At 43.3% G+C, this 23,427-nt stretch overlaps 1 pseudogene; it reads right to left on the bottom strand.

The window, feature by feature from the left end:
• Nucleotides 1–2,716: 2,716 nt before the first annotated feature.
• LOC147005062 (14-3-3 protein eta-like) lies at nt 2,717–3,663 on the bottom strand (annotated as a pseudogene).
• Nucleotides 3,664–23,427: the final 19,764 nt, after the last annotated feature.

The raw sequence follows: 23,427 nt of genomic DNA, 5'->3' as shown, positions 1-23,427 counted from the left end.
AGATAACTGGTTTTTTGTTTTTTTGTTTTTTGATTTTTGTTTTTTGTTTTGGATGGGTTGGTGTTTATGTTTCTCTTTTGGTAGCCTGCCAAGTATCATCTTGTATGGAAACATTGGAACATAGCTGTGAAGGCTTCATGTAGACACCAGCTCAACTTCTCCACATTAAATGAGTTGTGTGGGTGTCGTCTGTCCTCAGCAATGAGGCCCTCTGTCAAATTGTAGAGAGCAACCCATGGTCTTAGCCTGAGTTGTTTGGAGATTTCTATGGCCAACAACTCAATTGAATACAACCCAATCCCAGTACTTGAAGCCTTATTTTGTAGCAAGAGATGGCCAGTTGGGATTTGTATACCCTGATTTTAGGAGACTTCATCAGAATCAGCTGCATACATTTTAGGATATATGCACAGCACCATGTTTCCATATAATCCCTCAAAGGCATGTCAATTCTCTCCCTCATTCTCTCCCTCTCTTCACCTTCTTTCCTCCTGTTTCTATCTTCTTTTGCCCCCAGTCCACCTATGAAATATACTAAGTTTCCCTTTTCCACGGAGATGAACGAGCCTTCCCCCCAGTTCCTTCCTCTATATATAACCTTTGAGGTCTACAGATTGTAGGTTGCTTTGCATTCATTTAATGGCTGATAGCCATATATAAGGAAATGCATACCATATTTATATTTCAGGTCTGGATTACTAACTCAGTATGAATTATTTTTTGTAATTGCATCTGTTTACATGCAAACCTTATGATGTCATTTTTTATGATCTAATAAACTTTATTTTTTAAAAATGGTCATATTTCCATTTTTCCATTTTATTTCTAGGAAATTAAACCATTTTAATTATTATCTACCATCTAAAAAAGGTTATTGAATACTCCACACTAGATTAAGTTTAGAAGTTATGGTACATGCATACACTTTCAGGCTCTTTATGCCCACTGTCACAAGTACACATAAATGAGTGGGCAGGGGGACACCATGAAGCTGAATACAGCTGTATATGTACTGCTTAATGCAGGAAGATGCTGTCATTTCCAGAAGTTTTGTCTAAACTGTTTAAGTAAAAAGCTAGGAACAGAGTTCAAATACAGGTTTTGAAGAGACTTTCTACAGTATACTTTAAAACATAGGAGCTTTTCCCTTAAACAAACTGAGATACAAGGATACTTTGTCTCACAGTGTTTCCCTTCCTAGGAAGAAGTCTCAGTAAAGCACTCACTTTTTCTAGGGAAGATTTTTGATGCTCCTCAGGAAAAGGAAGGAAATAATCATCTTAATTCTTCATAAAGGATACAAGAAACATCACTAGATATAACTTAAAGTTGGTGGTTTTTACTTCCCTAGAAGGAACATCCATACTGTTACATGCATACAGTTATAGCAAGTCTAGGTGTGTTAACAAACCAAGGCATATTCAAGTATAATAAGATTTGCTTGAAATTAAAAACAAAGTACATGAGATTTCAGCATTAAAATCATATTCTCAATCTGAATACATGTTATAAAATCAATGCAGAAGTGATTGCCATATTTTTACCATATTACAAAAAGCAATTGGTACCCAAGTCCATAAAGGCAGCAACAAAGCAGCTTGTCGACTGAAGATTATTGCTGCAAATCACACTGCATTCATTGCTCATTGTAAAAACACTGGTGTTTTCAGAAGTTGGGAATCTTCACAAAATTGTGGCTTGTTTCTACACTTCTGTCCCTTCAAAACTTTTTAAGTAGTAATGCTAAAATCCCGAGGTCTGAGATCCTGAGTCAATATATTGCCACTTCCTTTCTGGTAGCTTGAGATTCATAGTGACAACTGACCTTGTGTATCCATTTTTCTCAGTGGAGTCTCATTCTGTAGCATGGGCAAGGATTTTATCTTCCCAAAGATGTTTTACTTATATTTGTATAGCAGGACTTTTTCTTTTTCTTTTTCTTTTTCTTTTTCTTTTTCTTTTTCTTTTTCTTTTTCCTTTTCCTTTTCTTTTTCTTTTTCTTTTTCTTTTTCTTTTTCTTTTTTTATCCCCAAAGCAGCATTTATTTACTCTTTTAAGTCCAAAACATTTATTTTAGCAGTCTGGCATTTCATAACCACCCATCATAATTGACACAGGTTGACACACATGATGCTGTCAGGGTACACAAGTACAATAGCCAAAGAGTTACAAAAAATAAATCCATGATTGTTAATCACAATCAAAAAAAAAGTTACACATATCAAAAACTTCTGATGCAGTGCATTGAAAAGAAGGTGTGTGCACATTATAATTTAAAGAGGCACAGCAAGGGCTGCTGAAAGCTCACAAGAAACAGTTTATAAAGCTGATGGTGAAGGAACGAGTTGTTGCTGTGTCAGTTTCCATTAGCTGAAGGGAGGGGTGAGAGGGTCAAATTCATTTTTGCATGCACAAGATGTACTGCTTAACACAACACTATCAGCTTGTTTTAAATAGCAGCCATAGCCTGTGTTGGCTAATTCTCCTTTCTACACTCAATTACCATCACCTGGATTTACTAGAGATCAACAGACATAATAAAATGCCTTGTTCAGAACACACTTCTCTGCACAATTCAAAAAAGAAGCGTCCTGTGACTCAAAGCAACCATCAGTCCAGCAAATGCCCATGAAAGTTTTTTAGGGCAGATCTGAATAGCTGTGCTGCCAATACCGATAGGTTTAGCACTAAATATAGTGATTGTGGCAACGAAGAATCAGTGATAATGGGGGTGGTGGGTGAAGTAAGAGCCAGGGACCTGAAGGGTCTTCAGTTGCCTTCTCCTGCTTCTTCATCCTGCTGGTCGCTTGTCCAGAGGGTGCATGATGAGAGTGGAGTCCTTATAGGAATCCTCGTTTAGTGTGTCCAGCTCAGCTATAGCATCATCGAAGGCTTGTTTGGCTAAGAGGCAGGCCCGCTCTGGTGCATTCTGGATCTCATAGTAGAACACAGAAAAATTGAGGGCCAGGCCAAGCCGGATGGGGGTGTGTTGGCTGCATGTGCTCTTTGCTGATTTCGAAGGCTTCCTTATACGCAGCCTCAGAAGCTTCAACCATACTGTTTTTCTTCTTCCCAGAAGCCACCTCTGCCAGGTAGCGGTAGTAATCGCCCTTCATTTTCAGGTAGAACACTTTGCTCTCATACTGAAAATCATTGCAGTTCTTGATAAGGAACTTGTCAAGCAGAGCCTAGACATCATTACAAACTGTCTCCAGCTCCTTTTCAATCTTCTCCCGGTAGGCTTTAACTTTCTCCAACTTCTTCTCGTTCCCATCTGCCATGGTTTTCTGTTCAATGCTACTAATAACCCTCCAAGAAGATCGCCTGGCACCAACTACATTCTTGTAGGCCACAGAGAGGAGATTTCTATCTTCATTAGATAGTGGTTCATTCAGCTCTGTCACCTGCCTTTCAATTGCCTGAAAGCAAGCCCACATTCACCCCGAGGGAAGCTAGGCACGGTGGTGAGCACCAGTGAGCCCAGCATTTGACAGTTAAGGCAGCAGCATTGGAGTTCAAGGCCAGCCTCATCTATTTAATGTGTTTGAGGCCAGCCTGAGATGCATGAAACCCTATCGCCTTCATGGTGGAGGCCTTATCTTCATAGCGCTCTGCCTGCTCTGCCAGTAGCGCCCGCTGCAGCAGCTGTTCTAGATCCCCCATGTCGCTTGTGACTCGGCCTCGCCTCGCATGCCCACACCGCCTGCTCGCTCGCCCGCCCGTCCGCTTCCTGGTCACCGCCTAGGCCGCTACAGTGCACGCGCACTGGCTCGCCGGCTGGCGGGAGGCTGCAGGCTGTGCCGCCTCTCGCGCCTTCTCTCTGGCTGGCTGCATGCGATGTGGCCAGTGCTGCAGAGGCTCCGGGAGAGGATAGGGGGTGCAGCAGGCCGGCGGGCAGGCAGGGAGAGGACTTTTTCTTTAGGGAACGAATTCAATTGTGCTGCAACATGTTAGATGCTACAGGTGGAGCAGAGTCATATAAAGTTATCTGTATCCTGTGTAGGCTCACCTACTAATGTACAAGGATTGGACAGTGTTCCAGTGCAACAGTCACAGAAAAACCTATCAGGTCTAATGAATTCTACACATGATGTCATTTTTTAACAGCTGAGTAATACTCCGTTGTGTAAATGTACCACAGTTTCTTTATTCCTTCTTCTGTTGAAGGACACATAGGCTATTTGCAGTTTCTGATTAATATAAATAGAGCAAAAATAAACACAGTTGAGCATGTCCTTATGGTAAAATTAAGCATCCTTAGGGTATAGACCCAAGTTGGACCTGGAGGTAGATTGATACTCAACTTTCTGAAGAACTACCATATTGATTCTAATAATGGCTGTGCAGGTTTGCACTCCCACCAGCAACGGAAGAGTGTTCCTGTTCCAAAACCTCACTGTGTTACTGATTTCTGATAGGCCTGTCTTTTTGTGTTCCTCCACCATGTTCCCTAGCAGTTTCTAATATTCTTTTATAGTTTTGTGTACTTAGTGTTTTGATTGTTATATGTCCAGGAGACTCTCTTTTCTGTTTTAATAAACTGGTCTTCCGACTGATACTTCTAATTTTGCAAGTTTTACTTTCTCCAGAATAGGAAAATTTTCTTCTATGGTTTAGGTAAAAATATAGCTGAAATACCCAAAAAAGGGGAGGTAGAACCTGTAGAGACCATATCCAGAGGTTAGGCATGGCCTTGCGTTGCAGGACAGGGCCACCCACCGATCTCAAATTTTCTAATCCAGAAATATTCCTGTCAAAAGGAAGAATAGGGAGGACAAATGGAGCAGAGATTGAAGGAATGACCATCCAGGGACTGCCCTACCTGGAAATCCACGATGTCTGCAGACACTAAACCAAACACTCTTGCTATGCTCAAGAGGCATTTGCTGACAGGAACCTCCTGTGATGGTTCTTTGTGAGGTGTGGCCAGAAACTGACCTTTGGAGCCAGCCATTAGACTGAGTTCAGGGAATCTGGTAGGGGAGCTTGGAGGAGCAGAAGGGGGATTGCAACTCCATTGAAAGAACCACATCTGCTGCCAAGTCGACCCAGGACTCCCCAAGTCTAGCCCACAAACCAAGAAGTGTACTGGGAAGAAACTATAGCTTCAGATACATTGTAACAGAGAATGGCCTTGCTTGACAACAAAGGGAGGGGGGCTCTTGATCTTGTAGAGGTTTGATGTCCCAGTGTAGTAGTATGCTGAAACAGTAGGGCAGAAGAGTATGCAAAGTTGGGGGTGCACCCTCATACAGGCAACGTGGAAGGGAACAGGGCAGATGGCGCTTGAAAGGTTGGGGGAAGGGTAGCCAGAATGTTGTATTTCATTTGGAATGTAATCTAATGGAATGATTAATACATAAAATTTAAAAATACATATATGCAATCCATTTAATTTAAAGAATAAAGAACAAACACAGATGCTGGGGTGAAAACATGCCAGTTCAGAGAGTCGGGGAAAGCACTCAGCTGACCTTCCTACTCTGCTAATCTCTAAGAAGGAAACCATTCTTTCTCCCTCTCCACACTGTCTTAAATATCCTTCAACATAGGAACCTTCCTTTGGTTTAGTTATATTCATTCCCTTTCAACTGGTTAATCATTTTGCCACTTGACCTGGAATTGACATTCTTTTGCTTTGCAGTAAAGGCATGTGCAAGGGCTGAGCCACAGACAAGAAAGTGTAATAAAATAAAAGCTCTTGGGTTGAAGGTCTGTGCCAGGGCTGACCTCACAATAGAAAGTTTTGGTTTTTTTTTTTTTTTGATTTTTTGTTCTTGTCTATTTTAGCAAATAGCACAATCTTGAGGTTTGCAATGCGATAAAAAAAAAAAAGCCTGCAACAGATGTCAGCAATGTTCCCTCCCTTATAGAAATCAAGCCCCCTGACAAGTGCTCTGGAAGTTTCCAGGCATGTCTGAGTGCATCGCCATGGACCACGAGGATCCCAAGGGCATCAGAACTGGGCTCTTGAACCTGTTGCACATGGCCATCAGAGACCTAAAATGCACCAAGGAGACCCCTGATCCTCACCATAAAAGATAAGTTCCTCACCCCTCTTGTCACAAAATTTACTGCAAGATGTCACCATTTCCTGACCTTTGTTCATTGTCCCGTTTGCTTCTGAATGGAAGTGTTGGTGTCCAGGGGTCACCTGTCACTATAGCTACAAACATTTTGTTTTATGTCCAGACCCTATTTCAGATTGTTGTTGTCATATGCCTGCCAATCACTGACACAGAAAAATAACTTGACTCAGAGCAGGGTCATGGTGATCACATGCTGTTATGTTCTGAATGACATTTGTTAATCTTACAGTGTGCCACAAAGTTATTAGGACCCATTAATTTCAGAGTCACTATGAACTCTTATACCTACAATGGCCTGATCAGAACTGGCCAGTTCATATCTGCTCCCAATGGTTTTTTAGTTTTTTTTTTCTTTATAAGTAAACAAAGACAGTGGTTGGAGCCATGGCTCAACACCGAAAACCTGAGTTAAGGTTTTGATCGATCAGTTTTAGGGTCTGCATTCAATACACCATCCCTGTTTAACTGAAATAGGTGTTTGTGTGGTTTGTGGGACCAATCATGAAACCATACACAAGATGCTAGGCCTTTGCTATGTCAACTGGTATATGTCAGTTGTATTTTCCTATACTTTCTGCCTGTATTCTCCATCTCTGATAATTTTTTTTTTCAGACAGAATCTCATGGTATAGCTCACAGAGGGCTGTAAGCAATCCTGATTGGTGACTTCAGTGGAGAGTGGAGAGCCCACACTCAGCCTCAGGGCCATTTCTTTGGTGGATCCAATATTTCAGTTTTTTCTGCCAACAGATCTCCTGATTGTTGCCAGCACCATAATGGCTGCATATTGATCTCCTAAGGCAACTTAGGGTAACTATCAAATGCTAAGCACAAGGCTTCATGAGTGTACACCCTACCACACAACCACACTGCAACCTGCCTTGAAGTCTCTGCCTGGATGTGGTTTCATGCACCTGTAAAAGATGAGACAGGAGACATTTTTGGATGCATAGTCAAGCTGGTATGAAGTCTGAGTACTTTTAATGACTCAAATTGCTGATTGAGGAAAATTTAAGGTAGGATGAGACATTTCTGAGAAGAGTTTGGAAAAGAAAAACTCAGACACATAGGAATGACCTAGGTATTGCCAATCAAGCCTAGAGCAAACCCTAGCTTTGGATGGAGGATGTGCTCAATGGGTATGCCCTTGGAAAGTGCAGCTCACCTTCCTGTACTTACAGGGAGAACATTAGCAAAAAGTCAGAAGTTGTAGTCCATGACATAAGCAATCCCTTCTTGGACATTCTATTGTCTCCTGGAGAGTTTTTGGCATTCCCTGTGATCAATAACAATAATCAAAATAGTAACAACAAGCTCACCTTTCTCTGTTTGCATTTAGACGCTACGATGATGGACATGTGTGCCCAATTAGAAACTGTTTTGGAGAGCCAAATTGGATTTGAGAGTGACTGGGGGTGGGGGGAGGATGTTGGCCTTCCATCTGATCATAATGAAGGACAAATGAGGTGGTCTTGAAAATGTAGAGTAAGTCCTGGGAAGTGGATGTTGAGATTCTTGGCAGAGCTGGACTGAGCTGGTCTTTCTAGTAATGGGGCACAGGAACTGGAGCCTCTGGGTAGCCACAGAATTTCCATGATCATCACAATTCTTGAAGATCAATGATTTTAGAACATTACTTTCTCTATCCCCTAAGGCAGGAGTTGAAGAGGCCAAAGCTGTTATCATGAGAATAACTCCAAGTGTTTACTTTCAGTGACTATCAGGAGTCATAGAGGGTCTAACCTGCACCATTTTAGGGAAGGGAATCACTGCACATCTCTCCCATAGTTCTTTTAGCTTCAGTGGCTATGTGACAGTAGTACCAGGGAGAGAACTGTGCTTCAGGACATGACCTTATGTTCTCAGACTTCCTCTCATCTCCTGTCACTGACAGTTCACAACAGTTTATCACCAGTTGTGGGTGGCAAGCATCTCTGTGCTGTAACCAAAGCCCTCTCAGAGTGGATATGCACAGTCAGAGATGGGATCCTATTGTTACTGCTTTGGTGTTTGGTGTTTCTGTAGGGGGAATCGATAGTGTGATGGCAATGTTCTCCACTTTTGTCACTCTTTAGGTCAAAGCCCTGGGCCTAGAGTAACAGGGTAGGAGATCTCAGCATCTCCAAGCACTCAAGTCCTTGTGAATAGTGAATATAGCCTCTGACTTGTGAAAGCATGGGACTCAGGGCTCTGAAGCCAAGTCGCACCCAGTGCAGTTGATACTAATCTTGGAGAAGCCATTTCTGTGGTCATGATGAGCATGATTTGGCCTACAAAGGAATCTCCTGGCTGCCTACAACTGCTGGTCTCTCTAGAGTGATGGTAGAACAGAGACCTTCTGTGGAGACATCTCAAGTCCAGACTAAAGTCTTTCTGGTGTCCCTAGTTTCCAGGCATGTTCTCTTTCTGGGTAGTCTGTCTACACTCTTTGCATTCTCACATGAAAGTATTCTTGTGTTCTTTTACCTAAAGGGGCTTGAAGACAGACATCATCCACTGCACCTGTCCTAAGCAAGAAAGAGTTCAAAAAGGAAGAGGAGAGGCGAACCGCAGAGCTGTAAGTCATTACCCAGAAGAGAAATGAGCAGAGATAGGCTGATCTCCCTCACAGAGGGATCCATGAAGAAGAGGTATGCATTGCTTCAAACCCTGTGTTACCAGTCTGGGGTGTGCAATGTCAGCCTCATCTTATCCTTTGAAGGAGGTGTGTTCTATGAAGCTGTACCATCAGATCGTCCCTATGCCTAACCTCATATCCATGAATGCTTCATACTGGAGACGCAGAACTTGAAGCTTGATCAGGAGGGAGATGAGAAATGGACTCTTCTGCTTCCTCCAGTAGAGAAGAAGACTTGTATTCTGAATGAAAAATTCAGGGATAGAGGCAGTGGAGAGTGAGTTCCCAGCATGCATTTGGAAAGCACTTGACAGGATGTGGCTTTGTGAGGTTCTAGGTGATGTGAGTTTATGGTGAGTGTTTGTACTTGCCTGGCAGGTGACTGAGTGCTTAGAAGCTCCTCGTAGTATCTAGAGGGACCTGGTCGACCTTTTACTTCTCAGTGCATATCTAGAAGGCCTGAGGCTCATTCCTGTTCCTCTTTGTTCATGTGCCTTATACTCTGAGACACTAACGTTGCATACATTTCTTTTGCATCTCATTGTGCTCTCTGTTTCTGTCTCTGTCTCTTATTCTCTGACTGTTTCCTTTTCTCCTCCTTGTGTGTGTGTTTGTTCAAGTCTGTGATTCTGTGTGTGCATATGTACCTCCATGTGCATGAGTTTTGTTGTTTAATTTTTCCTCCACACTTGTGAACCTAGGAGACTGTGTTTTGGTTTGAGGATTTATCTTCATAACAATTTCAAGGTGAATTCAGTGCTGAATTCTGGGAGCCCCCATTTTATTCAAAACTGTTCTTTGCCTATGTGGTCACAGTTGTCCACACACTTGTATCCCTTGAGCAGATTAAAAGCTGTGGTGATGTCTGATCACATCTCCAGGATAATGTGTAAGGTCTGTCTCTATGGTATAAGCTATTCAGGATTTACAACCCCAGTTGTGAAAACAGGAAAAAATATAATCACAGGTTTCTGGTGGGCAAAGACCTGTGGCCTAGGCTCTTGAGAATATAAATGATTAAACTGCACCCTCCAGCCCAACTGAGTGAACACAGAGAGCCATGGAACACTCCATCTTGATGCTTAGCTTCTGCTGTCCTGGACTAGGATATCATATTTCAAAGCTGAAGATCATCCAAGTATATAGAATACAGAATGTGCTTTCCATGGCTGGGGTAGTCCATGACTCAGCCTGAATAATGTGTTCCTACAAGCCCATGTTCATGGAGTTCTGTCTTCCTAAGACTAGGCCCTTCCAGAGGCTAAAACCCTTCTATGAACAACTGACATTAAAGAATAACCAGGTTATGTTCTCTGTGAACAACTTAGAGTTGGAGAATATTGAGGCCTGAGAGAACATCCAGGAGCCCAAGAAGGAGATAAACTTCTATAAGTAAGTACCAGTTAGCAAGACAATCAATAGTGGAATGGCATTTTCGACCTTCCTTGGTTTCTGGACTGGAGAGTCTGCAGTTCTGGTTCTACCCCTTCTACTTTCAGCCATCAGTGTGCCTTGGAATGATAGACTCAGTTTTCATAAATCTGTAAGAGACTGTTACCCCTCCCAGCATTGTCCAGGCATCCTTAGAAGCCTCTCAACAGAAGAGTGATTGTGCATGGTTATCATGCAGTACTGAGAGCATGGTTCTCAGGCAGTGCTTTAGAGAGCTGAGTGTGATATAACACAAGGATAGAATGCCCTCACTTTGGGTCTACTGATTGACCCTGATGGTGTTTGCACCCTACTAATTGATGTTGCCCTAGTGCATTGGGAAGTCATGGATAGATGGAAATTCCTCTTTATTTTGGAGAGACATGAGACCTTTTTGGTGTTTGGGCTGCAGCAAAAATTTCTTCTTCTTTGAAATGGCTGTTTGCTGTTTGTGCAGTTGTGATGGATTTATTGAGATGGACTGTATTAGGTCTTCATGGGAGCCAGGGTCCTGGTGGGGTTAATGGGCCTGTACATAGGAATGAGAAGATGGAGCTGCAGTATCTTACTATGCAGAGGGTGTTTCCAGAAACCTACATAGCCGGCTCCTGTTGGAGAAGAATCTTATTAAGATGTCCTTCACACTGGTTGGGAGAGGAAGGAAAGAGAGATTGATTGGGCTCTCATTCAGAAATATTTGGTTGACTTGGACCTGAATGGTAAAGACGAACAGGAGCACATCAGCAACCTTGAGACCCAACAACTTCAGGTAGGGACAAGCAGCTCAGTCAGGCTAATACTGTCTGTCAACATTTGCCCCATTGGAATCACTTTGCTTTCCCCTACCATCTTTCTAATCCACACTCTCAACCAGCCGCCCACCTCATGGAATGCAGATGTTCATTTCTCTTTTTATACTCACATATTCAGAGAAGTTAGCCTCTTCTGAGAAACGAAATCATTGGCAAGTGGACCTTGCTGCTTTGCTTTAATCTGAAGTCTAGGAAGGGTGACAGATGAATAACATGCCACATTCATGCAAGTGTACATGATACATGGGATGTTATGCAGACCTCTGAGCTGCTTTTAGGTCCTGGGACAGAGGTCATGCAAGGGTCATGTGACTTGAGGTGGGAAGAACCTTGTAGGGTTAAAGTCAAAATGTAAATACCAATGAGTGCTTCTCATTGTCATTAATCTGGTGGGCATGTGGGCTTCTCCTTTCTTCTTGTTATGCAAGGAGGTCTCTTCCCATTGCCCAATTCTTGGTTTCCACAGATAGAAGTCAGAGTGGTAGCTTGTCAGCCCATGTGTTTGTGAGTGTTGTATGACATTTTACCCTGCTTGTATATAACAGCAATGGTTTCAGTTAATAGATCAGTGTTAACTGTCCTGTTGAGGTGGTGGGAGACCGCAATCTGACAGCTGACATTTAGGTCTCCACCAAGCATGTATTTTTAATTATTATTACATATTTTCTCATATACACTTCAAATGCTATCCCAAAAGTCCATATTCCCTCCCTCTGCCCTGCTCCTCGACCCACCCACTGCCAGTTCTTGGCCCTGGCATTCCCTTGTACTGGGGCATAAAAAGTTTACAATACCAAGGGGCCTCACTTCCCAGTGATGGCTGACAAGGTCCTCTTCTGCTACATATGCAGCTAGAGATATGAGCTCTGGGGATACTGGTTTGTTCATATTGTTGTTCCACCTATAGAGTTGAAGACCTCTTCAGCTCCTTGCGTTCTTTCTCTAGCTTTTCCATTGGAGGCCCTGTGTTTCTTCTTATAGATGACTGTGAGGAGCATCAACTTCTGTATTTGCCATGCATGGGTTTAATGCAAAGTTCCATCAGAACTTCAAAGAAGACCTAATTCCAACTCTCCTCAAATTATTCCACAAAATAAAAACAGAAGGTAATCTACCCAATTCATTCTATGAAGCCACAGTTACTCTGATATCTAAACCTCACAAAAACTAAACAAAGAAACAGAACTTCAGATCAATATCTCTTATGAATATTGATGTAAAATTACTGAATAAAATCCTCCCAAACCGTATCCAAGAACACATCAAAACAATCATCCACCATGACCAAGTAGGCTTCATCCCAGGGATGCAGGGATGGTTTAATATATGGAAATCCATCAAAGTAACCCACTATATAAACAAACTCAAAGACAAAATCCACATGATCATTTTGTTAGATGCTGAGAAACCATTTAACATAATCCAACACTCCTTCGTGGTAAAGGTCTTGGAAAGATGAGGAACCCAAGGCCCATACCTAAACATAACAAAATCAATCTACAGCAAACCATTAGCCAATATCAAACTAAATGGAGAGAAACTGGAAGCAATCCCACTAAAATCAGGGACTAGACAAGGCTGCCCACTTTCTCACTACCTATTCAATATAGTACTTGAAGTCCTTGGCAAAGCAATTCCACAGCTAAAGGAGATCAAGGGAATGCAAATTGGAAATGGAGAAGTCAAAATATCACTATTTGCAGATGATATGTTAGTATATATAAGTAACCCTAAAAATTCCACCAGAAGATTCCTAAACCTGATAAACAGCTTCAGTGCAGTACCTGGATATAAAATTAATTCAAACAAATCAATGACCTTTCTCTACAAAAAGGATAAATGGGCAGAGAAAGAAATTAGGGAAACAAACCCCTTCACAATATCACAAATTATATAAAATACCTGGGTGTGACTCTAACTAAGGAAGTGAAAGATCTGCATGACAAGTCTCTGAAGAAAGAAACTGAAGAAGATCTCAGATGATGGAAAGATCTCACATGTTCATGGATTGGCAGGATTAATATAGCCAAAATGACTATCTAGCAAAAGCAATCTACAGATTCAATGCAATCCCCATCAAAATTCCAAATCAATTCATCACTGGGTTAGAGAGGGCAAATTTCAAATTCATCTCGAAAAACAAAAAACCTAGGAAACAAACACTATTCTCAACAATAAAAGAACCTCTGTGGGAATCACCTTGCCTGACCTCAGGCTGTATTACAAAGCAATTGTGATAAAAAAAAAAAAAAAAAGCCTGCATGATATTGGTACAGCCACAGACAGGTAGATCGATGGAATAGAATTGAAGACCCAGAAATGAACCCATACACCTATGGTCACTTGATCTTTGACAAGGGATCTAAAACCATCCAGTGGAAAAAAGACAGCATTTTCAACAAATAGTTATGGCACAACTGGTGATTATCATGTAGATAATGCGAATTGATACATTCTTATCTACTTGTACAAAGTTCAAGTGTACATGGATCAAAGAACTCCACATAAAAACAGAGACACTGAAATTTATAGAGGAGAAAGTGGGGAAAACCTAGAAAATATGGGCAAAGAGGGAAAATTCCTGAATAGGACAGCAATGGCTTGTGCTGTAAGATCGAGAATTGACAAATGGGACCTCGTAAAACTGAAAAGCTTCTGTAAGGCAAAAGACACTGTCAATAACACAAAAAGACCACCAACAAATTGGGAAAGGATTTTTACCAATCTGAAATCTGATAAGGGACTAATATCCAATATATACGAAGAGCTCAAGATGTTGGACTTCAGAAATACCAACAACCCCATTAAAATACGGTGTACAGAGCTAAACAATGAATTCTCAACTGAGGAAGTACATGAGGCTGAGAGGCTGAGAAGTATATGAAAAAATGTTCAACATCCTTACTGATCAGGGAAATGCAAATCAAAACAACCCTGAGATTCCACCTCACACCAGTCAGAATAGCTAAGATCAAAAATTCAGGTGACAGCAGATGCTGGCAAGAATGTGGAGAAAGAGGAACACTCCTCCATTGCTGGTGAGATTGGTAGCTGGTACAACCACTCTGGAAATCAGTCTGGCAGTTCCTCAGAAACTTGGACATAGTACTACCCAAAGATCCAGCAATACCTCTCCTGGGCATATACCAAGAAGATATTGTAAGTGGTAATAAGGACACATGCTCCACTATGTTCACAGCAGCCTTATTTATAATAGCCAAATGCTGGAAAGAACCCAGATGTCCTTCAACAGAGGAATGGATATAGAAAATGTGGTGCATTTACACAATGGATTACTACTCAGCTATTAAAAACAATGAATTTATGAAATTCTTGGTCAAATGGATGTATCTGGGAGATATCATCCTGAGTGAGGTAACCCAATCACAAAAGAAATTACTTGATATGCCCTCACTGATAAGTGGATATTAGTCCAGAAACTTTGAATACCCAAGATACAATTTGCCAAACACAAGAAAATCAAGAAGCAAGACCAACATGTTGATACTTCATTCCTCTTTAGTATAGGGAACAAAATATCTATGGAAGGAATTACAAAGAAAAATTTTGGAGCTAAGAAAAAAGGATGGTCCATCCAGAGACTACCCCAGCTGGGATCCATCCCATAATCAGCCACCAAACCCGGACACTATTGCATAAGCCAGCAAGATTTCGCTGAAAGGACCCTGATATAGCTGACTTATGTGAGGTTATGCCAGTGCCTGGCAAATACTGAAGTGGATGCTCACAGTCATCTATTGGATGAAACACAGGGCCCCCATTGGAGGAGCTAGAGAAAGTACCCAAGAGCTGAAGGGTTCTGCAACCTGATAGGTGGAACAACAATATGAACTTACCAGTACCCCTGAGCTCATGTTGCTAGCTGTATAGGTTGCAGAAAATGGCCTGGTTGGCCATCATTGGGTGTAGAGGCTCCTTGGTCTTGCAAAGTATGCCCCAGTACAAGGGAACACCAGGGCCAAGAAGTGGAAGTAGGTGGGTAGGGGAGCATGGGGGAGGGAGGGTACAGGGAAGTTTCAGGATAGCATTTGAAATGTAAATAAAGAAAATATCCAATAAAAATAAAAAATTAAAAAATAAATAAAAAAAGAAAAATAATATTCAAAAAAAGAAAAAACTATACCATTGACTTTTTGTGGTTTTCATTTCTGTGTGTGTGTGTGTGTGTGTGTGTGTCTAGAGAACGATGTTGGGTGTTCCCTCAATAAATTTTAAAAGAAGGGCAAATTATTTATTTTTCATTCGTATAGTATATTCTGTCCCTTTCCTTCCCCCAACCCTCTCCCCTCCACCTCCCCTTTCCTGAAATCCACCTTCCGGGAAGCACTACTACTCTCAGAAAAGCACAGGCCTCCCAGGAACATCAACCAAATACAGCATAACAGGGGGCAATAAAACTCAGCACATGTTATCATATCAAGGCTTGGACAAGACATGGCAGGTCAGTGGAGGAAAAGGGTCCAAAAAGTAAGCAAAACATTCAGAGAGAGCCTTGCTCCCACTGTTAGGAATCTTGCAAGAATGCCAGGCTACACAACCATAACATAAATGCAGAGGACCTAGATCAGACCCACACTGGGCCTCTGCACAATGTCATTCCCCATGCGTCCTTGTCAGTTGATTCTGGTCTCATGTTCTTTCTTTCTTTCCTTTTTTTATATATTTTCTTTATTTACATTTCAAATGTTATCCCCTTTCCTTGTTTCCCCTCTGAAAATACCCTATCTCCTCCACCTTCCCCCTGCTCCCTAACCCACCCATTCCCAATCCTGGTCCTGGCATTACCCTATCCTGCATTAAGCCGGAAAAAGGAAGATTCTGGGAGGAAGAGAGGGACCTTGGAGGGAGAGAGGAAGGGGAGGAAATAAGGGAGGCAGTATCAGGTACTGGAAGGGATTGGAGAGAGGAACAGGAGGTTAAGAAATCGGAAAAAAAATTACATGGGGAGTGGAAGGATGAGGAACAGGGAATAGACCCTTGAGGCTCTCAGACATCAGGGAGATAGAACCTGTAGAGACCACCTCCAATAGATAGGTATGCCTCCCCCATGTCCCCCAAACCCAAAGGCGACCCCTGCCAATGCTCTCTGTCAAGGAATTGTGCCATCCACCCATCTCAAAGATTTTAACCAAGAAATGTTCCTGAGAAAAGGAAAAACAGGGACAAGAAATGGAGCAGAGACTGAAGGAAGGGCTGTCCAGGGACTTCCCTACCTGGGGATCCATCCTGTCTTCAGACACCAAACCAGACACTGTTCCTGTGGTCAAGAGGTGCTTGCAGACAGGAACTTGGAGTGATGTTTCTTTGGGAGGTGTGGCCAGCAACTGACCATTGGAGCCAACTATTACACTGAGCTCAGGGAACTCATTGCAGGAGCTTGCAGAAAAGCTGGAGGTGAAGAGGGGAATGGAATCCTATTGAAAAACAAAATCTGCTGGCCGGACCACCCAGTACTCCTAGACACTAGACCACCAACCCAGGAGTGTATAAGCAGGGATCTATAACTCCAGATACATTGTAGCAGAGAATGGCCTAACTGAAAGCAACGGAGGCAAGGCCCTTGGTCCTATGGAGGTTTGATGTTCCAGTGTAGGGGGTTTCTCAATCAGTAGGTCAAGAAAGGGAGGGTGGTTGAAGGAGAATCCTCATCCAGGCACAGTGGGGGCTGAGAGTGCAGATGTATTTTGAGGGGTTAGTGGAGGGTAACCAGGAAGTGGCATATCATGTGAGATGTAACCCGATGGAATGATTAATAAATACATTTTTAAAACACACACGTAAACCAGGCATTTAATTTTACCAGTGAAGACTCAGTGGCAGTAGCCAGCTCAGAGAGTCAGTGAAAGCACCTAGCTGACCTTCCTACCCTGATGAACTCCCAGTAGGAAAGCAGTCTTTATCCCTCCCCATACTGTCTAAAATATCCATCAAGTTAAAGTCCTTCTTTCTCAGGCCAGACAGTGGTGGTTCATGTCTTTAATCCCTGCACTTGGGAGGCAGAGGCAGGCAGATTTCAGAGTTCGAGGCCAGCCTGGTCTACAGAATGAGTTCCAGGACAGCCAGTGCTATACAGAGACATCTTGTCTCAACCCCCCCTCCCCCAAAAAGGCCATCCTTTTGTTTAATTATATTCATTCCCTTTCAACTGGTTAATTGCTCTACTTCTGGACATGGTGTTGACTTTAATTTGCTTTGCAATATATGTGAGTGATAGGGATGAACCACAGGACAAAAATGTACACTGAACAGAAAGCTCTTGGATTACAGGTCTGTGCTAGGGCTGAGCTACACCATAAAAAGGTGTTTTTCTTTTTTCATTTTCTTTTTCAAGAATTAACACAATCTTGAGGTTTACAATGTGACCAAATATCCTGCAGCATAGATTAACCATAATCCCTTTCTTTTAGAAATCAAGCTCTCTGACAAGTGTCCTGGTAGTTTCCAGGCATGTCTGAGTGCATCATCATGGGAACACGATGATTCCTAGGACATCAGAAATGGGGTCTTGAATCAGTTTAAAAGGCAAAAGAAACCTAAAAAGCACCAAGCCACCCCTGATCCTTATCCTAAGGGATAAATTCCCCTTCCCCCTTCTCACATAATTTATGGCAAGATATCACCATTCTTGACCTTGGCTCAGTGTCCTATGTGCTGCTGAATGGAAGTGTTTATGTCCAAGGGTCAACAAACAATCCAAAGAAACACTGAATTCAGTTAAACACGGAAGGTTTATTAAATGCACACCCCATGACAGAACAACCAGGACAACAGCTGAAAACTGTATGCTAGATATTTCTTAGGGCCAGCTCCATGAAAAAAAAAAACACAAAGAGCTCATGCACAAGGACTGGAAATGCTGCCCTTACTCAAGCCGATTTAAACATAATAGTTCATATTGACCTTGAATTTGAAAGGTCTTATGTGAAACATATAGATGTGGAAATTTATAAGGTTAACAGACCTCAGATCTCCACTCCTTTTTCATCTTTGTTGACTGCAACAAACTGCATTATCCTCGGCTGGTTCAACTCCCTCTTAGGAGCTTTCCTTATCATGTATACCATGGCTCTGGCATTTTTAACGTCTTTGAGTCTCCAAGGTAATTTCAATGATACAGCTTCTTGTTTCAGTGTCTGGGATTCCACTTGAACTTTTGGGCTCCTCCTAAGGGCTGGCATCACTTATCCACCTCTGACCTCTGTAGCACTCTAAGTTCAGGTTGATCCACTCCACTACAGCTGCTGTTCTTGGTGATCATCCCATGGTACTGACAAATCCAATACACAAGGGTGTTCCACTCAAACTAGGCTTCACCAATAGCCTCTCATAGGCTCTCTTCATGGTGCCAAGCCTCAAATCCTTTTCATGACACCCTCAGTCCTGGGCCATCAACTACAGCTGAGGCTACACCTTCTCCAATGGTCTTCCATGATCTCTCACAATGCCAAGCATCAGCTGTTCTTCATGACACCTCATGCCTTCCAAACCAGTGCCACCTGGGTGACTCTTCCACATTACCAAGTCCAGAAGCTGCATGAAGTACAACCTTGCCTGTCTCTGAAACACAGCTTCTTTGTGCTCTAAGAAAACAATTCCCATATTTCAATTCAGTGATGCTGGTCTCTTCTTAATCATTGCTAATATCTTAGCTCCAGCTAACCCGAATCAAATGTCCCAGTAGTTCCTTCCATTCCTAAGTCTAGAGCCAGAGCCACATGGCTGAAGGTGCCGAGTTCGGCTGCTTACAGGAACTAGAACATGACCCTCTTGTACTATTAAATTATCATTGGCTTTGTTTTCCAAATCCTTCACTGCCTAAGCTAGGCTATCCTGGTTCTTGCCCTGTAGATTGACCTTGAAAGGCATAGATCAACATGCCTGTCTCCTGGGATTAAAGGTGTGCATCACCATGCCTGAATCTAATTTAGATGGTTAGAGTCTGACCCCAAGGTCCCACTTCCTTAATCTGTTATCTCCTAACATAGGATTTTGCTCCATTTCACGTCCTGGTGCCCCTTTAATACTCAAACCAAGTATTTTATATTTTTCCTTTCTAAGCTTGCTATGCTTGTTAAAACTTATCTTTCTAAGACTTAACCAGAGAACAAAGTCTCTGCTGGGCTTTTCTGAAACTTCCCTTGTCAATGCAATTAATCTGAGGCTCTTCACCTTAGTCTCAGGCAGACTTGTCAGTCTAGGACAAAAACTAGCCACATTCTTCATCAAAATATGACAAAAACAGTCTTTCTGCCACATTCTGAAATTCTTCTCCTTTGAAATCTCTTGGGCCAGGTCAACACAGTTCAAATAACTCCCAGCAAAAAAGTCTTCCATATTCCTACTAGGATGACCCATTAAGCCACTTTTAAAGCATTCCTCTGTGTTCCAAATCCAAAGTCCCTAAATCTACATTCTTCAAATGAAAGCATGGTCAGTCCTATCCCAGCAATGCCCCATTCCCTGGTACCAACTTCTGTCTTTTTTTTTTTTCAAACCTGTGCAATTTCTTTCTTGGGACTAACATACATAAGAAACCTGAGTAGTCACTTTCACAAAATGTGATTGTGCTAGAAAGTGTTGTTTGATGCCTTCTAGATCACAGGCCTGACAGGCCCATGAAGAAGCCACTTTATCTTCTGATAAGTAAAACACTCTAGAGCCAAATTCCTGGCTTACAACTATCTGGTAGAGCTGGTGGAAAAGCAGGAAGGGACATGCTTTCCCAAGTCCAGAACTTAGGCCACCAGAGTGAGAGCAGCCTGTCCTATGGCTGCAACACCCAGTAAAGCCCCATGACAGCACCGTCCAATCAACTGTGAAATGAATGCTGAGGAGGACATGTTGTCTCCGAGGCCAGCTGCAGAGGAAACAAGTTAAGGGAAATATATAAGCTGCAGCCTTCTGGATCTCTTCTCCTCGTTCCTCAGGCATTCAGTGAGACCTGACTGTACAAAGACAGAGAATCTTCCAGTACAGTATGCTGGCCATATCGGGGAAGGACTCCCAACTCCTCCATGTACCCACCTGACTGTCCCACTATATATACAATACAGTCACCACAAAAAAAAAAAATAATTTTAATTTGGCAACATGAAACTTCTGTAAACTGGACCAGCTCCAAAAACATTAATACTAAAGTAGTCCCTTCACCAAATATATACCTGAGATTAGCTGCTCATGAAAGTTTAAAGGCACCACTCCAGCATTACATGTACACTCCACCCAAGTTTAAATTGATTTTCCCTGGACAAGAGTCTTGGGATTTGGAGAAGCCAGCAAGAACTCCAGGTATATTGCTGTGGGTAAGTTTGTCAGCTGTGCAGATGATCCCAGCTACAGGCCAGCCAGTTATCTAAAGAGTATGCACCTAAGGCTTATACTGTTCAGCTCTGAGGAAGGCTTGATTCACAGTGAAGAGGTGGAACCGGAAAACAGGACAGAGATGTACAGCATTCATTCCTCCAAATCCGCCAGGCCTGACTTATGGTCTCCACAAGCAGCCGTCCACTTCCTTAGGGCTTAGGTCCTCCCTAGACTAGCTCTGATCCAAAGGAAGTATTGGGATTTTACGAGTCAGCAACTGTTCTGGTGACTCCACAGGCGCCCAGGTCTTTTGGAATAAGGACTGTGACTGGACTGGATGCATTTGCAATCCCGTTGGTCTGTGTACTTCTTGAAATGTGCCTCTTAATCTGCTTCAAGTGCCAGTCTGCTCCATCATCGAAGCCTGAAAGTGACCTAGGCCCTCTTTGTGACAGAAGTTGAGGGAACGCTCTGGAGAGAGGCCATTGGGTTGGGTGGCTACTGGGTGGGGATGTGGATGGGCAGGCACAGAGGATGGGTATGCCCTGCGGTGAAAATGACTGGCTGATCACTGAGGAGTGTATGGAGACCCTGTCTGCAGCATCACACTGTGGGGTGGGAAAGCAGATGAACCAAAAGTCATTCCTGAACTCAGAGATGGTGGTGGAGTTCCATAAAGATAGACACTGGTTGACAGTGAGTTCTGCCACTTGGGAGCTGCATCATGGTTGTCGAGATCTAGAATTTTGGGGGACTCTCTGGCCTCTCCACAGATTCGTCCATCTTTTCTTCTTCTGGACCAGAATTGTGTCCATCAGGAGGAACAACCTTAGCAGTCACTGCATCCATTTGAGTTGGAGGAGTTAAGGCAGAATTTAGTGTCTCACAACCTTGCAGACTAGACAGGACATTCTTCTCTGGGAAGAGGGAGCATGGAGGGTGACTCTCTGGGGGTCCACTTGGGCTTCTCTGGGAAGGGAGAGATCTCTGCCGATCAGAAAAGCCCTGTGGACATTTATAATGAGGAGTCCTCTGATAGGGGAGGTAGGAAGGCAGAGAAGAAGGCTGGTAGGTATATCTCATTCCTTGCTGAGGATGGTACCTAGGAAAGAGTCCAGGGTGGGGACCATTATCCTGGAACCCCCTGGGAGGAAAGGACTGAGGCTGTGATCCTGAGGACTTTCCTCCAATCATAGAGCCCAAGCCTTGCAAACTTGGACTCATAGAGTACTGTGTAGCTGAGTTAGAGTATTCTATGCCAGGCATGTATAAGGGAGAAAACTGGTTCACCTTGCCAGCCATGCAACCGGGATCTGTGCAAAGAGGTGTAGTAGCATTCGGTCCTATGCATAGCATGGCTTCTTGCAATGTTTTACCCCTGGGGCAGATTGGCTTTTCTGGACCACTACCATCAAGGCCCTTCCCCTCTGACCTACAGGGAGATGCTTCACCAAGGACCTCATTTTCAGGTAGATTCCCCATCTCTGCCACTATGGAGAAGTCTCTCAAACAGCCTTGCACAGCTGGGCTGCTGTAGCTATTGTCCAAAGGCCAGGTGTTCTTGTTCTTTGATGTGTTAGAAGTGTCTGCAGAGTCTGAAGCATCACTATTGAGTCAGAAGTCCTCTGTTTCCCTTTCTTGTGGTGAGCTTTGCCTGGTACCGCTGGCTTGCAAGGGAGGTGCAGGGTGAAGTAGTTGTTTGAGGTATACCCCCTCTGAAGAACAAATGCTTGCTGCTTTCTCTTCATGTCCAGGCAAAGGCTTGGGTCTTCCTCAGGCTCTTGTGTTTCAGTCATCTCCTGTGTACTCCCAGGGTTGTCCAATGCAGTCTCGGGCTCTGACACACATACTGATGACGAATGAGCTACCTTTGGAGAGGGACCAGTTATTGGGGAAGAGTGCGCTGGAGGGGGGTGGTAAGGCATACCTGGGGGAAAGACTCCGGAGGGGAGCTGCTTCATGGCAATCATTTCAGGGCTGTCCATCATGGATTCCCCTACTTGTGCCCCCCGGGGCACCTGGGAGGGCCCTCTGAATCCAGGACTTGGTGCTAGAGTTGGAGGTGTCTACAAACCATGTCCATCAGACTTACAGGGTGGCTGCATATACCCTGAGGAAGGAACACCATGAGGTAGAAAGCTTGACTGTTTAGTCCACTGGTTTGGTGGGATAGGTTGTCTCATCACTCGGCCATCCATCACATGACCAATGGTATGAGGGTGGTGAGAGGGTCCTGGACCCAGGTGGGGCTTCTCAACTGGCCCCAAACATCCAGGGTTTACAGTACCATGGTTCCCATTCCAAACAGCAGGGTGTCCTCGATTTAGATACTTGTATGAATGATAAATATGACCAGGAGGAATTTCAGACCTTTCAGGAAAGTCTGGGGGTCGGGCTGGAGTCCCACCATGCCTAGAAGGAATAAATCCTGCCTGGAATGGAGCTGGTGGATACATGTTTCCAACTTGACTGGGACAATTCATCTGCCCAAGCTGTAAGGATGGGACATGTGACACCATATTGGAAAGGTCTGAAGCACTGAGCAGGGATCCCCAATGGTTGCTAATTCCAACTGGAGACTGTATAGCAAAGGTTGGGTGTTGCAAGGGCTCCTCTGGGGGCACCTCTAGAATTCAAGAGGAGCCATGTAAGTTGATGGGTTCTGATCCTTGAAGAGAGCCAAACGTTCCTGGTGCTGCTGGCTTCATCTGGTTTAAAAGGGATGCGTGACTAGGCACCCTACCACAATGCAGGGGGCAAGAAAAGCCTTGGCCATTTGATGTGCGGACCTCTGGAGGGAGTTTATGGAACTGCTGCACTGATTGTCCCCTGAGGAGGCAGCTCAGTGTGCTGTGGGCAATGATTTTCCCCCATTCTTTACTGGTGGCTGTTTCCTGCTCTACACTTCTGTGTTTCTTGAGAGAGTCCAAACATGGCTTCCACTATTTCTACCAGACTGACTCCTTCTTTTTTAGCATTTTTCATCCTCTTTGATCCAAAATTCTTCATCTGTGTCTCCATCTTCACCAGGAAAGTGTTTTGTCATGGCCCGATGGAAACACTGCTCTAAATTGTCAGACATCTTGGTATATTCATTACTGTCACCATTGTATTTTCGGCAATTTTTGAACATGGTCTTAGTGACATTTACAAA

The sequence above is a fragment of the Mus caroli genome, unplaced genomic scaffold, assembly GCF_978045245.1.
Source record: "Mus caroli unplaced genomic scaffold, Mus_caroli_1 scaffold_4, whole genome shotgun sequence".
In the NCBI taxonomy this organism is placed as follows: Eukaryota; Metazoa; Chordata; class Mammalia; order Rodentia; family Muridae; genus Mus; species Mus caroli.
The sequence above is the reverse complement of the archived record's forward strand: the minus strand, read 5'-3'. Positions and strand labels throughout refer to the sequence as shown.